Below are 15,525 nucleotides of genomic sequence, written 5' to 3' on the forward strand. Positions count from 1 at the left end.
ATCTAGTGATTACTCTGGGGAATTTTTATGTTAAACAGTACAAACACTAGAACTACATATAACTCTTTATTAAACTTCTATTCTGAAAACTAAGAGCAATTCAGACACTTGTAAGACTGTCCTCTTCCTTCTAGTTTAAGAGGCACAAGGTTGTTAAAAGAAAAGTAGCAACACAATGTCAATGAATGGACCTGAGTACTGCAGAAAATTTTCAACTACAAACCTAATCCTTGCCATAAGAGTCACATCTTTACTAATATTTCTTATACTTATCCAAACACCTTAAAAGTAAGACTCATTTCTGCTCTTCGATAGCATAAACCTCAAAATACTGAGATACTTTCCTATCTTAAGTTACAGAGTGTTAAAAACAGAAACTAAACACTCTATCACAAAAATTTTTTTTTTTTTTTGAGGAAGATTAGCCCTGAGCTAACTGCTGCCAATCCTCCTCTTTTTGCTGAGGAAGACTGGCCCTGAACTAACATTCGTGCCCATCTTCCTCTACTTTATATGTGGGATGCCTCCCACAGCATGGCTTGCCAAGCAGTGCCATGTCCGCACGCGGGATCCAAACTGGCAAACCCTGGGCCCCCAAAGCGGAACGTGTGAACTTAACCACTGCACCACGGGGCCGGCACCCACAAAATGTATTTTAAAAGTCTCAGGGGCCAGCCCAGTAGTACACAGCAGTTAAGTTTGCACACTCTGCTTCAGCAGCACGGAGTTCGCCGGTTCAAATCCCAGATACAGACCTACGCACCGCTTATCAATCCATGCTGTGGCAGGCATCTCACGTATAAAGTAGAGGAAGATGGGCATACACGTTAGCTAGGGCCTATTTTCCTCAGCAAAAGAGAGGAGGATTGGCAGTGGATGGATGTTTGCTCAGGACTAATCTTCCTCAAAAACAAAAAAAAGTTTCAGGAGGAAAGGGCCTTAAAACTAAACGAAGATGAGTTGAAGGCATGAACTCATCACCCTTTCACTGGTCATTGAAAAGTGGAAGGCTTTTTATCTAATAGAGTAATAAAATTCTACTATATTGAAGATAAACTTTAATACTGAGGCTTGAACACATCCTAATTAATTTGATAGTGGCAGTCTCTGAACCATGATTAAAGTTTAAATTAAAAGTAAGATAACTTTACATGACATTTACAGTTTTCACACCAAATTCACAGTAAACTACCAATTAGACACTGCGAGGAACATCCACGTTCTTCTTTCTAACGATGCTCTCAGGCAGGTTACCTGCTAGTATTTTGAAGTCAGCTCCAGAGCTTGTCATGGAGTCACTACATAGTGATTTTCAAACTGTGGTGGAAAAATTCTTTCACCTAGAGTTGAGAAAGACGGATATTGGGCAAACAGTTGCTCTCTCCTTCCAAGTGTCTCATCCGAGCAGTGCTTTCTTTATCTGATTTACAGGTTCACTTAACTCAAGCTTTAGTTTAAAAAAAAAGTTTTCAGATTTAAAAAAAGTTTGAGAAATGCTAGACTAGAAAAAAATTGTCACATAGCCCTCAAAAAGATTTTGCCATTTATTTCAATGAGTATGGTATTACAACCTCATGGGACAAAGACAGTTTCCATGAGGTTGGCTGTAATAGGTTGTAAGGGAATTTAATTTCAGACACTTGGATAGTTTATATATCCACGAATTACCCAGTGGTCCTCAACATCCATGTCAAAACTGCCCTCCATTAACTAATCAAGGTGGTTTTTCTTCTACGCTGAGAAAAAAAAGAATCCTTTCTGGGTTTTGTGCTCCCAATAATAAACTAATGGCCAATATCTATCTGCAGGCTGTTTAACTGGAAAATTCCTTTCAAATACGTTTAATGGTAATATTTAATTATGTCAATTCACACATCTTTTTGATTTTTGACGTTAACTTTATTTTCATGTAACTTGTTCTTGTCTTCTCCTAACATCTAGCATCATGCTTATTCTTACTCATGAAGAAACCAAGACAAAAGTAGCAACGATTTACTACTCAAAGTTATAGGGTTAAGTCTCTTGATGACCAAATCTTTACTTTCTTAAGCATTAGTGCTCTTTTAATAGTAGGCAATGCAATTTCTCATTTTGCCTTTAAGATTATCTTATAAACTTATATTTTATTTCAAGGAAATGTTTACATTAAGTATCCTTACAAAAATTAATGATAATATATAATTTGAGTGGAACTGCCTTACAACTGTCTGCTGAAATGAAACTACTACAACTAAGTTTTCTAAGATATTTTACTAAGCCATTCAAAGACAACATGCCCCTTTTAAGAGTTTTAATAACATGAAGTTGCTTTCTGCAAAAAAAAAAAAATTTTTAAGTTCTACAACGAATCTAGGAAATCAAAAAAATAGCTTCTTAGTAATTCTGAATTTAAACTAAAATCTTGCTTTGTACCTTTTCACAAAACAATTACATTGATTAATAAAAGGCACAATTTTTAAAATATTTTATACTTCTAAGTTATTATGCCGTGTCAGGAAATTCCCATTGGCCCTATTTTCAAAATATATCCCGAATTTATCACTTTTCACTACCTTTACTGCTATAACTCTGACCCCACCCATCATCATCTCTGGCCCTAGATTATTCCGAAGGCTTCTAAACTAATATTCCTGCTTCCACTCCTGATCCTCTTTCCCATTCTATTCATATTACAGCAGTCAGAGTGTTCCTTTTAAAATCTAAGTCACAGCCTCCCATTCTTCTGCTCAAAACTCTCTAGTGGCTCCTAAAAGTAAAAGCCAAGTTCTTTCAATGGTTTATGAAAGATCTGCCTTCTCCAACCCTATCTTACTCTCTGACCTACTCTCATACTATTCTCCCCATTCTCATTTGGCGCTAATAACACTGAGAACACGAAGCTGTTCCTCAACATGCTAAGCATGTTCCTGCTTTTGCACTTACTTTTCCCAATAACCCTCCAAACCCCCCTTGCTAACTCCCTATCTCCTAACTTATTATTCAACTTACTTATTACTTGTCATTAACTCTATCCTTCTCTCCACCCCACTGCAGGTTTAATAAAGATCCATAAAGGCACAAATTTTGTTTATTTCATCAATATATCCCAAGACCCTAGAACAGTGCCTCCCACATAGTAGCTACTCAATAAATGCAAGAATCCTAATAAATACTAAAATCAAAATGCTTTTAATTATTTGGCAAAAAAAGGTAAAACACTGTTTACTAAATAAATGCTGAAATTTATTAATCTAAAAGGTTTTCCAAAGCTATTTATGGAGAAAATATACATATATTTCAAAGTCCCAATAATTTAGTCAAAAATTAAGCTGTCAGAATGAAGACTGTGATCTATAATAATGTATTCAACCAGAATCATCATCTAATTTTTAATTCTGACATTCAAACATTTTTTTAAATCACAAATATTTATATAGGAAATTACATTTTGAAGACCTAATTACATAGAAGGAGATTTGTAATCACACGCCCCCATCTTCAGTCAAATAAATAAAATATCCTTATATAAACAAATATTTAAAAGAGAAGACAGATCCAAGCCCAAAGATTATCATATATGCCACAATCTTAGGTAAATTATCTAGAGTAGTTTAAGAATAAAAATATCAACTGTATACTAAAAGATGAATATAGCATAATACTGATATATTACTTTTCTTAATGTTGCTCTTTCTCAAAGACAAATTTATCAGTGCTGTGAAATATTAAAAAAGGAAATGAAAAGCCATTTTAACATATATCAAACAGTCAAATAAACAATGTAATACTTGTATAAGTCAATCATATTCTATAATATTTTCTTTGACCAAGGTTTCCACCACAGAAGCATACAATTTTAAGGTTGAAAGGAACACTAAAAAGTCATCATTCCTATGAATTAGTCTTTGGACAAGACTATAATCCAGTGAATAAAAAGAGATCTATTAAAAATTTGAAGAATTTATGTAATGACTAAATAACCTGGAAGCATATCCTGGTAGGATTCAGGACTAAACTGTTAGGATGGAAATTTTGTTTGTTTTTTTACCGTATTCCCATCATCCAGCACAGTGCCCAACACAGAGTAGTGCTCAAATATATGATGACGAAATGAAGCAATCTCTAGACTCAGATCCTAAACCACTAAGCAATCTTGAAGCCACTTTTGTAGTCACAATTAACAAAAATCACATAGTGCTATGGGCTCATGTCTAGTACAGCAGAATATTCTAACATAAAAAGTTCAGGTTTTTTTCAAGACCTATAGTCTGCTCATTAACACAAATTATGGGTTTATAAACAGTAAGCCTAAAGACTCAAAGGAAGTACTTCCAGGAGGGTCCAAGTAGGCAGTACTCTGAGAGTTCCCCAAGCCCTACTCAGCAAAGGTAATGCTGTTTATACCCATTTTACCTTTTGATATTTCAAGCATCTGCTGTTTGAAAAAAAGTTTCACTGCATAAAATACTCAAAAACCAATGACCCAAACTATTCCCAAACAGATTAACTGCCTACCCTATTATTTAATCTATACTTTCCTCTAACAACATATTATGTCTCTGAGGCCCTGGTGTGAAAGCTATTCTAACTCTTCCTAGACCACTTCCTTATTCTGTGAACCAAAAGTCACCTCATTTATATCAACCTATGTAAATAACCCCTTAAGTATTTTGCTCTGCTTAGCTACTATATGCTCAGCTTTATGTTAGAGGTTTTGAGGGTACAAATGTAGGTATACGGAAGTCCGCTAAGCCAGTGCTATGAATACGCTCACCTCCCTTCCAGGGTCTCTGAGTCCCTTATCCTCACTTTGGAGAACTGAGAAGGGTGAGGGAAGGGCATAATTTTACATTCAATATTGTAAGGCTATAAATGGAGGGAAACCATTATTTTCATTATACAAACTACTTAGGTAAGGTTTAACAATTTTCTTAATGATAGGAACATTAAGAGGCTGAATAAGAATCTCAGGAAGGGGTAAAGACTAAAACAGATACGGATTTTTAAAAAAAGGCTCAAAAGCACTTTTTCTCACTATTTTTCAGCTTTATAGCACACCACAGCTAAAGAGACAAAAGCAATATGCTGTACAGTCATGCGTCCCTTAATGACAGGGATACATTCTGAGAAACACATCATTAGGCAATCTCATTGTATGAACATCATAGAGTGTACTTACACAAACTTAGATGGTATAACCTACTACACACCTAGGTTATATGGTATTAATATTACGGGACCACCAACGTATATTTGGTCCATCATTGACCAAAATGTCCTTATGCAGCGCATGACTGCACTATGGAACTGATAAATGCAACAGGAATTCAAAGAAATGAAAGATCAGTATAAGCTGGAATAGATCAGGGCCTGCAAAACTTTTTCTGTAAAAGGTCAGCCAGCAATTATTTTTAAGCTTCGCATTCCATACAGTGTCTGGTTACAACCATTCAACCGTGCTGTCATAGCACAAAAACAGCCACAGACAATATTTAGACGAATGCCCATGATTGTTTATGGACACTGAACTGTGAATTTCATATAATTTTAACACATCATAAAATACTATTAATTATTTTTTCAACCATTTCAAAATGTAGAAAGCTATTATACAAAAAAGGACAGGAGGCCTGATTTGGCCCACAGGTCATAATCTGTAGACCCCTTACAAAAGATTAAGTATCAGTGAATAGAGAGGATTTGAGTGAACTTTGAAAAACAGACCAGATTTGGATTTTAAAAAGACTGCCATTCCTCATGTGTGATTAGGATGGAGTAGTTGAGCACATGTGCCACCTTAGAAAGTAGAGACTCCTTATTTCATTTACTTCTGAAGACATAAGGACAACTATAGAAGGTCTTCAAGGGCAAACAAGAGTTAGACCTTGTAATAAATAATAATAAGTCATTACAGACTAGAGGTGGAATACCAGACTAGATTGAGTGGGGCACAAAGCCCAAGAGATGGACAAATATGGAAGGCTTGAAATCACCTGAACTATCACAGAACTGAAAAGAGTAATCCAAGACAAAGAGAGCTTGGTGACTGGGGGCTAGATATAAGAAATAAAGACAAATGAGTCAACGTTTCTTAATGAAAAACTAATCAGTTTCAGCAATAGGCAGTGGTATCACTTGAGTTTCAGGTGACAGTATTTCCAAAGTAAAATGAAAATACAGAAATGATGAGGCAAAGTCAAGATCAGTAACATAAATTTCAAGAGCATAAATTTTAGAAAATTATTTAAGAAACAGCCAAAGAGTTACATACTTAGTTAAGAGAGAAGAGAAGAAATCTGGATCTTTCAATTCCCCAGACCAGAGGAAAGTTAATTTCCCACAGTTCTCTAAACAGTCAACCAAAATAAAAATAAATAAAGATATATCATCTTGGCTCTGAAAAGGTAAGTAAAGAAACAAACATACAATTTTCTATCAGGAAGAGTACATGATCAACAAGGAAGAAAATGAACAAACTATATCAGAAGCCAGGCAGGAGTTTTGCCAAGGCTGTCTGACAATGACAAATACAGCAACAAGGAAACATAGTAATGCAAACATTATTTATTTCCCCATCACTCTTTTTATTAGCCTTGTGTTAATACTTTTCCCTAAATCTTTCAATCTGGCTCATAAGATACAAACTGACGATCTGACATTTATACCTTATATCTTCCCCTCACCTGCCAATCTATCCTGCACTTCCTTGTGCTTTTGGTCCACAGTGTCATTAACTTTCCTAAATGTCTTCTTTTCTCATTTATCCCAATCCTAGCAACTTCCAAATGTTATCTCCTTTATCTAAATTCCTTTACATCGACTGTTAAATCAGTATGTACTGCCTTGTATATGGCTTTTCTACTCTGTCTTGAACTGGCGTTTATTCCTAAACTGTCGAGCTCTCTCCCCACCAGAGCTATAAGCTCTTTTAACGCTGGAATATTTTATATTCCCCTGTATCACTGACAGTGCCTAGCTGCTCAATAAAATATTGGTCAAGGATAATAAAAGAGGCTAAATCTAATACAAAACTAGAAAAACGAAAATTCACTTTAACCAACTCTTGATGACAAAAAGCTGGAGAATCTAACCAAATGACACAAACGAGTCTCATTTTAACCCTAAAATTACAAAGTTATGCATAACTTTTCCCCAAGTACTAGTTCTAATTCCAAGGAGTAAAACAAACAGACATGACAAAACATTAACAACCTATTTATTTGACTGCCAATCTCAGGCATCACGGACAATCAACCTACAAAATACAGTAAAAAAAGACCAACCTTGTTTACTGTCTCTTACATTCAAACTCCTACCTGCAGTTAAAACATCCCAATTCAAATGTTTGTTCTTCTGTAAAGGATTCCCAAAGAGGCCCTGATGGAAACAGTTGTTCCTTTTCTATTTACTCTTTTATAGTTACTACCTCTTGAGCTACACCATCACTAATTTATCTTGGTATCCCTAAGGCCAGGTACACAGTAAGTGCTAAATAAAGGTAATATGAATTAATGAGTAACAAATCAGATGCTTTCAATTTTTTTAGCACAGATGATTTTTTTCCAAAAGATTTCTTATATTTACGTACAACACATATAACAGGCAAAAACAGAAGATGCCCTGGTTTGGGAGGGTGGGTTGTCAGAGGAAGTCTCAAGACATCTAGGAAAAATACGTAAGGGGTCCAAGAAACAGAATTTGAAACCCAACTAAAGTTCATACTTAAAATTCTTAGCATTGAACTATTTTCCTTAATTTCTAATACGGCTTCTCTTGGTTAGATAAAATGATCGACAACAATCTTCACTTAAACAAATAGAAGCTTGATTATTCGTCACTACACAATGGATCACTTTACCAAAGTTTCTTCATAGTTCTTTTAAAAGCCAAATTCTCCTGGTATACTTTAAATGTATTTTACAAACATTTTTTAGGAATAAAGACATTGCTAAAACAGAACACTACAATGCTTCTTAAGTCAATTATACTACTTGCATACCTTCTTGGTGTGCAAAGAAAAAATCACGGATCTCACAGCCCAAATAAATAGTCTTTAAAATAGTATCTATGGAAACTGAAGTAGTGACAATTAAAACATCCTGTAGCTACCAAGAAAATCTCTATTATGTCATTTCATATTTAAGAAGTTAATATTAAAAGCAACACTTACCTTAAGTCCTGCTAATGTTGAAAAAGTGAAAGTTTAGCACAGTCTTCATGAGACATAACTTTTTCTTCAATTTAAGAGTTACAAAAAAGGAAGGCAAACACAATTTTTATTCCTTAAAAAAAATCTTAACTTTCAAGGTCAAGATAATTAATTTTATTTTCTCCAAAAGAGTAACCGTACTAAATCTGCCATTCAAATAGGAAAAAAAGAAAGGGGGGAATGCTTTCAAACCATTTAGGACAAGTACCACGTGACAGTTAACATTAATTTTGCAACCCATTTTTTAAATTGCCAAAGTAATTTAAATGGGGGAGTGTGCTAAAAACTGATAAAGATATCAGAATTCTGTGACAATTCTTTCCTATATCAAAGTGTAACCCACCCCATTCCCCAATGCTCTTATAATTAATGAACAAAGAATGATAAAATAAGACATGCTGAGGTGGGTTAAAAAATGTAGCCTACACATGACAACCAAGTCGACTGTTGACTAGTCACCTGTAACGTTCTAATTTCTGCTTTAAGTCAATCAGATCAATACTGCTACTTCTTACACGTTAAATAGGTACATCCCGCTTTTCAATCATGTATGTCTACTCATAAAGTGCTCCAAGGCCTACTCAAGTTTTTGGTGATCCACACTTAACCGATCTCTTCCTCTGCTCTGCTATAGGTACAAGAAATGTGGGTCAATTACAAAGAACAGATGAAAGAGCCAAAAATGAGAAAGCAATTTAAAATGCAAGTAAAGCTTAATCTGCAAACTGTCTAGTAGGTTACCAAGATGGTCAGTATGTCTATCCAAAAATACTAAACAAGCGTACAGCTCTATCATATTAAAGTCATTTAACAAACTGGAATTGACAGGAAAACATTTCCAAACACATTTTACTAATATATCTTACTTAACCAAAAATTTTTCCCAATAGTTACATCTACATCAAATTTTTGTTAAAAGAACCATTTTAAATTGAGATTTAGAGAACTATTCCCCGAAGTGAATGAGAACCTCAATGCAAAGAAACACCCTCCACTACACTGTTCAAATTGAGTATTGGTTTTGGATTGAAATGGAGCCTGCACATTGGCCCCCCCACCCCCGCCCAACACCTGTAGAAGGCAGCAAAAGTAAAGACCAGTAAATACAGCGACGTATTTCACTGTTTTACACCTGAACCATTTTTTTTAAATATCGTTTCCTGCCTAACGCAAAGGAAAAAGCAAATCCTCGCTAGGAATTTAAACTTAAAAAGCGCGTACGCACCATCTGTATGCCTGTTGTGGTCTAGACTTACCACACTTACATTTGCATTTATTAAGCTTGGGCCCAAACTGGATTTCCATCTTATGGTAGAAGTCTAAGCGTCTCCCCTGCAACTTTCTCGGGATTTTACTAAACGTCCTCACAGCTCGCCTGGACTTCGAGCACCTTTCAGCCTCGGCTGCACCCGGAGCCTCCCTCCCTCGCATTTCTAATAACGCGGGCAGGGAGGGAGGGGGGAGCGAGCGAGTGTATTTCTGTGGATAAGTGCGCGCGCGCTCCCGCGCCGCTCCCCGCCCCCACCCCGATACTTTTCTTTAGTGGAAAAAGGGAGAATCTAGAGGTTATTCCAGCGAAAACTCAGGATCCGAGCCTCCCGCGCGGCTCAGTCGGCCGGCAGGACTCCGCGTCTGGGTTGCGCAGCGCAACTTCTCACCCCCTCCCCGGGCTTTAGCAGCAGATGGGAAACTGAAGGCGACGAGGCAGGCGCGGGGAGACGGGGAAAAGTGAAAGGGCCGAGCCCCCCGAAAAGCGCTCAAGTTTGCAAGCGAGGTGGTGTTTCCGCCGAGAGGCGCCCGCCCCCTCTCCCCGGCCAGGTGGAACTCGTTAGTGGCGGCAGCCCAGCCAGCAGACACCGCCACCTTCCCTCCCCGCGCACCACCCGCGACCAGGGCGCGTGCGGGCGGCGGGCGAGCGGTCCCCGGCCGCCCCAGGCCTCCGCCGCGCCGGCCCCATCACCTGTGGAGAAAGCGCCCCCTGCCCGGCCTCTGCCCTTCACGCCGACCGTGGCCCCGCGGCGGCGGCGGCCGCTCCCCGCCCGGCCTGCGAGGACGGAGCGCGGCGCCGGGGCCCCAGCCCCTTGAACTGGTTACAACCGGCGGCGGCGAGCGGGGCACCGGGCGGCGGGAGGGTCCCTAGCGGGGCGGGGAGGGGCGGGCGCAGGCCCGGAGGAGCCCGGGGGCGCACGGTCCTACCTAACACCGTCGGTCTCCTCCGTCGCCTCCTCAACGGCAGCGGCCCCGGCGGTGGCGGCGGCAGCGACATTCCTGGGGAGCGCTCCCGCCGCCGCCGCCTCCTCCTCCACTCTCGGCTCGCCTCTCGTCCCCGGCGCGCTCACCGAGCGCCGCGTCCCTCCAGCAGCCTCCCCAACACACACGCCCCGAAACCTCAAGCCCTCCGGCTCCCGCGGCCGAGAAACCCACCCTCCCTCCCTCCCCGCCACCAGCGGCGGCCCCGTCCCTCCCCCCTTCCCCTGCGCCCGCCGCCGCGCCGGGCTCAGTAATGGCGGCCACTCGGGCTCCCTCGCGCTGACGGATCTCTCCCTCTCTCCCGAACTTTACCTCAGCATCTCTCCCAGCGCGCACCGCCGGAACGCGCGCGCGCGCGCAGCCACACACCCGGCCGGGGGCGGAGCGGCGGGGCAGCCTCGACGGGGCGCGCGCGCGCGCACCCGCGCCGCCCTCCCCACTATCCCCCGCCCCCGCCGCCCTCACCTCGCGACGCCTCCCGCGCCGCGCGCCCGCTGGGCCCCGCCCCTGCCCTCGTCTCCCGGGAGCCTGGGAAGGCGCGAGCGCCCGAGCCGGAGGGAGGGGAGCGAGCGCGCGGGGCCGCGTCCTCGCCGGCGTCCCGGCTCCCCGATTGGCTTCTGCCCCTCCCCCTCCTTCCTCCGCCTCTCCCACCCATTGGTTCCCTCTCCTACTCCATTCCTTCTCACCTTTTCCCTTTTACCCGTTGGCGTGAGTATTTTTTCTCGGCTTTCTCCTTTCTCCGTAGTCGGCTCCTCCTCCGTCCCATCCTCCACGCTTTAGAGGCTGCGGACCGCGCAGCCCTGAGCTCGGCCGTCTCCGACCTTCCCTGCTTTCTCCCTTTCCTTCGGTTCCGGTTTCTGGCCGTAACTGAGAGCAACCCACAATACTGCAAAGGAACCTGATATGTATTGTGTTAGCCGTTGCAAAACATCGCAGGGGCACTGAATGAGTCTCGAAAAATCACCCTATGGTCTCCGCGCATTAAAGAATTCAGGGGAGAACAAAATGCGCCCAAGCTCGTTCGCAGGGACATGCCCGCTTGCATGCCCCGGTGTAGGCAGCCGCTTTTCTGCCTGGGGATCGCTCGCCAACTACAGACATCACCCGCCCGGGACGTGGTGCATGCTCACCCAGAAGGCAAAACTCCATGGGAGCGAGAAGAATATGTTTCTCCGGCGACACTACGCAGGGACGCAGGCAGGCCCTTGATTTAGTCCGGTTTTAGGGAAGTTGAACGAGATGCCAAGACTTGGGGCAGGTTTTAGGGTGGCCCCAAAGACCCGTGCTCACACCACTGCCAGTCCAACCTCAGGAACCACCGGACACCTGGCTTTTATTATCCTGCCTTAAATGTATTCAATATTTTTTGAGACTTCTGGACATTTCACGACTTTGGGGGTACACTGGGCTTTCTGTGTGTTTCTCGTCTGGGCATTGGCACTGAATAGTGGAGAAAGGACGATAGAAAAATGCCTTTCCTTTTACCATTGAAGAAACTGAGGTCTTGTGACTTTCCCAAGGTCACCAGAATCTGTCTTACACAGAGGTCTTGAAATAGTTGCCAGCAGATGAAAGCATAAGCAAAAACATAAGTCTACCCCCATTCGTTGTTAAGTCTAAAAGAAAGAGGTAATTTGGGGGAGAATTTCTCTTTGAGGAAAGATTTGTTTCCTGCATTGAAAACAGTTTATCACTGGTTAACATATAAAAGTCTTTTAAAGTTAACATATAAAAAGTATCCTAAATTCAAGTTATTCTTCATTTCTTATGTTACATAAGGTACTGAAATTAGCCAAGGTTGCTCTTCAGTGTTATAATGATGCAGCTGCTGCCAACCAGAAGTACATTTACGGTCTGTTAGTAAAGAAAAACAAAAGCTGCCTTTTGGTAAAAATCTGTTAGAAAATATTTGTCAGTAAATCTGTCACAATATTCCAGCAGAAGTTCTGTTGGTTTGTTCAACACCTCTACCCCTCTACTCTCCATATTTCTCAAAGGTGAACTTAATAGACAAAAGAGAAGAGACGTGATTAATTTCTCTGTATGTCTTACTCCCTAATTTTAAAAAGGCATGACTAAAATTCCTTACTCCAGCCACTCCCTTGCATCGGAATGGTACCAAATACTGTAGGTTAACTAAGGTCTGTAGGTACTTCTTTCTTTCAGTTACAAACCATAGGCAAGGAAGGACTCTAAGAAAACTTGCAATGAAAGTAAATATGGAGGGGCTAAAAGGAGAGGAGCAAACTGGGGACAGGGAGTGGAACCATCAAAGTGAGGTACTAATGCTGGTATAGGTTGAAAAGTTCATGCAGTTAAATGCACTTCTTGACTTGTGTACTAAAAGTCGTTAAAAATACAAGAAGCCAATTCAAAGTCATAACTTTGAAGTACTATAGGGGTCCACCCTAAAGATACTTTAAAAATTATGTCCTGAATAATCAGAAATTTCATAACCATGAACATGCATCAACATAAACCAAAATCAAATAAATCACAGCTTTTAAAGGAAATGTTAACGTATACAGAAGTCACCTTTAATGCTTCCTTTAAAACAGGACTTGATTCTGAAGAAGGAGGACATGATACTGGAGGAAAAAACGACTTGGAATCTCATTGTCTCATAAGGAAGACAGCAGAAAATGTAAAAAAACACAAAAAACAGGGTTTGAATATGATAATTTTCATAGCTGACATTGTTTTTAGTCCTCCTACATCATCTATGTTGATCTAAGAGTCTAGAACTTTAGGACTTTGCTCTTTATTAATACGAATAGTCTAAAGCTGCTGCCCAGTACAAATAAGTTAAGAAATTTGTATCGTTTTTATGGTTTTTTTGCTCTGCTCAAAAAATCACACAGTTTTCTTTACAAACGAAAATCTGAAAATGGGAATTGGGGGCTAAATGCTCAGATGGTTGAAAATGCTCAGATATCTACAAATAAGAAGCAATAAAGAGCAGAAAATAAAACAAAAACCAAAGGATAGGATGGCATTTTTAACAATTGGTCAGGAGCCATGCCTTCAGAGAAATAGCTTTAAACACCCACCCCCCCCCACCCGGAAGAAGACATTTTGAGAATATAAGTAATTTATTCACATACACACACACACACACACACACACACACACACACACACACGAGAGAGATGGAGTCAATATTAGCAAGCCCTTTCAGATCAACTACTCTTATCTGAAATAAAAAAACTTAAGTGCTTTTTCTGCTGTACTGGATAATTAAAATCACCCGAAGCTTTGTTCTTCATTTACTTTGAAAAAATTAGCAGAGTAAGATTTCAGTCAGGCATTTTAGGTTTTGAATTTAAATATTCTCTACAAACTTCTAGGTCTTTAACACATCCTAATAAAGCATTAATATGCATGGTCTTTTTAGGATCAAAAGAGATGGCAGCCATAAAAAATGTTATCAAAATTCCAGCTTCTACCATCAGTGCTTAACACTACAATGTTCAAATGTTTGATGTGATTTGGCTTCAAAAGAACTTACCCTATAGAAGCGGCTACACCCCCTGCTGGAAATCACTGATCATAACCACTTTGTCTTTTGTAGCCTCAACCAAGAACATATGAAAAGCCAAATAAAGGGCCTTTCCATTCACGACAAAATTGACCAATACTTTTTGCCTGTCTGATATAAGGCAGACTTTTGGAGAACAAAGTACCTCAGAACATCACCTTGATTACAGACAAAAAACACAAAGGAGTTGAGGAATAATGAAGGCAAATAACTAAATGACCAAAGCACAGAAAGATTGTTTATTGTCTAATTTCCTCTGGAATTTCACAACTCCTTTCCACTCCCCACCTAACCCCCACTTCCTGCCTAGACTTCTCTCTTTCTCTCAGTCTGGTACAGTTTGGTCTATTGGGAGGAGGCAAGGCAGGGGGAGATGGGAGGTTATTCCCACTCTAGGCAAACCATGATGTACCAGTGACCACAGTAGCCATTTGCTGAGATACGGTGCTGAAAAGCTTTCGCCAAATTTTTTTTATGGCTACCAATGATATTTTCAGCATGAAGAAAAGGTGCTAATTATGTCTTGGCTGTTACTGTAGAAAATATTTTGACAAGAGTTAAGGTAATTGTGAGCATGGGACTGGAGCACTAGGATAGTAATGCATTGACCTTCCTGGCATTTTGTTCCACAGAGCTATGTTCTGTTGATTTTCCAGAACTGTATTTTCAGACTGAAATCCTAAAGATGGTATCAGATTCTAGCTTCAAAATGTCATGTTCATGCCGCTCTGGTCCTATGACTTAACTGAAATAGCGAAAGCAGAACTCTATTTCTGAATAATTAGTATTTTATAAAGATTAATTGTAATGCAGACTCCTTTTAAAGGAATAACAATTCATTCAGGCCCCACCAGCACAAATACTTTAATTAGACAAAAATCTTCAAGTTATTTCCTTTCACAAAAGGAGGTATTGTTGGGCCATCTGGACCCTCCATTGAGTTTTTATGAAAGATCGCAGCTTGAATTTAATCAACCCCAATAAGGTTAACCCCATAAAGCTAAAAAATAATTGCTAAGGTTGCAAACTGAATTCTCTTTGAGATTGTTACCACTGTCATTTGTAAATCCTGGGAGACAGGAACTTGTATTGCCTATTTAACCAGAAGAACATAATTTTTGTAAATATCACTTATTCCCACCCTCGTTAGGCCAAATTTAGATTGTAAGCCCCTCTAGATAGGAATCACAAATGAATATTTGGCTTTATACAATAACTAGAATATCATTAGTGGAAAGCTCACGTTTGATGATGATAATGTGAAACATTCTAGGTTTTATGGATTTCTGGGGATTTCTGGCTAACAGAAGGCTTTAAGTTATATTTTGAAGTACAGCTGAGATAATCACATTGGCAAATACAAATCATTTAAAGAAACTGCTGAGTTAGCCCCTGAAAGTTGAGTTAGATGTCCTTCCCCAAGTACAACCCCCACTTCACATAGCATCTCTCTAATAGGTAAATACAAATTACCAGCAACATAACTGTGGAAGTACCGGGGAACATTCTAAAGAACTGGCGCAGCATAAGAGTTTCTGAAATCAGTAAT

At 40.3% G+C, this 15,525-nt stretch overlaps 1 protein-coding gene across 4 annotated transcripts in view; it reads right to left on the reverse strand.

Annotated features, from left to right (window-relative positions):
- ARHGAP5 (Rho GTPase activating protein 5) overlaps positions 1–11,146 on the reverse strand; it is an 86,015-nt gene extending 74,869 nt beyond the window's left edge. For 2 of the 4 annotated variants that reach the window (XM_046652224.1, XM_046652221.1), the window contains exon 1: positions 10,385–10,620. The gene's annotated coding sequence lies outside the window, so the exon portion shown is untranslated. Of the gene's footprint in view, positions 1–10,384; positions 10,621–10,750; positions 10,868–11,124 lie in introns of those variants that run through there. The other 2 variants (XM_046652223.1, XM_046652222.1) reach the window with 2 other exon arrangements.
- Between the last annotated feature and the right edge of the window lie 4,379 nt (positions 11,147–15,525).

The sequence above is a fragment of the Equus quagga genome, chromosome 2, assembly GCF_021613505.1.
Source record: "Equus quagga isolate Etosha38 chromosome 2, UCLA_HA_Equagga_1.0, whole genome shotgun sequence".
NCBI classification, from domain to species: Eukaryota; Metazoa; Chordata; class Mammalia; order Perissodactyla; family Equidae; genus Equus; species Equus quagga.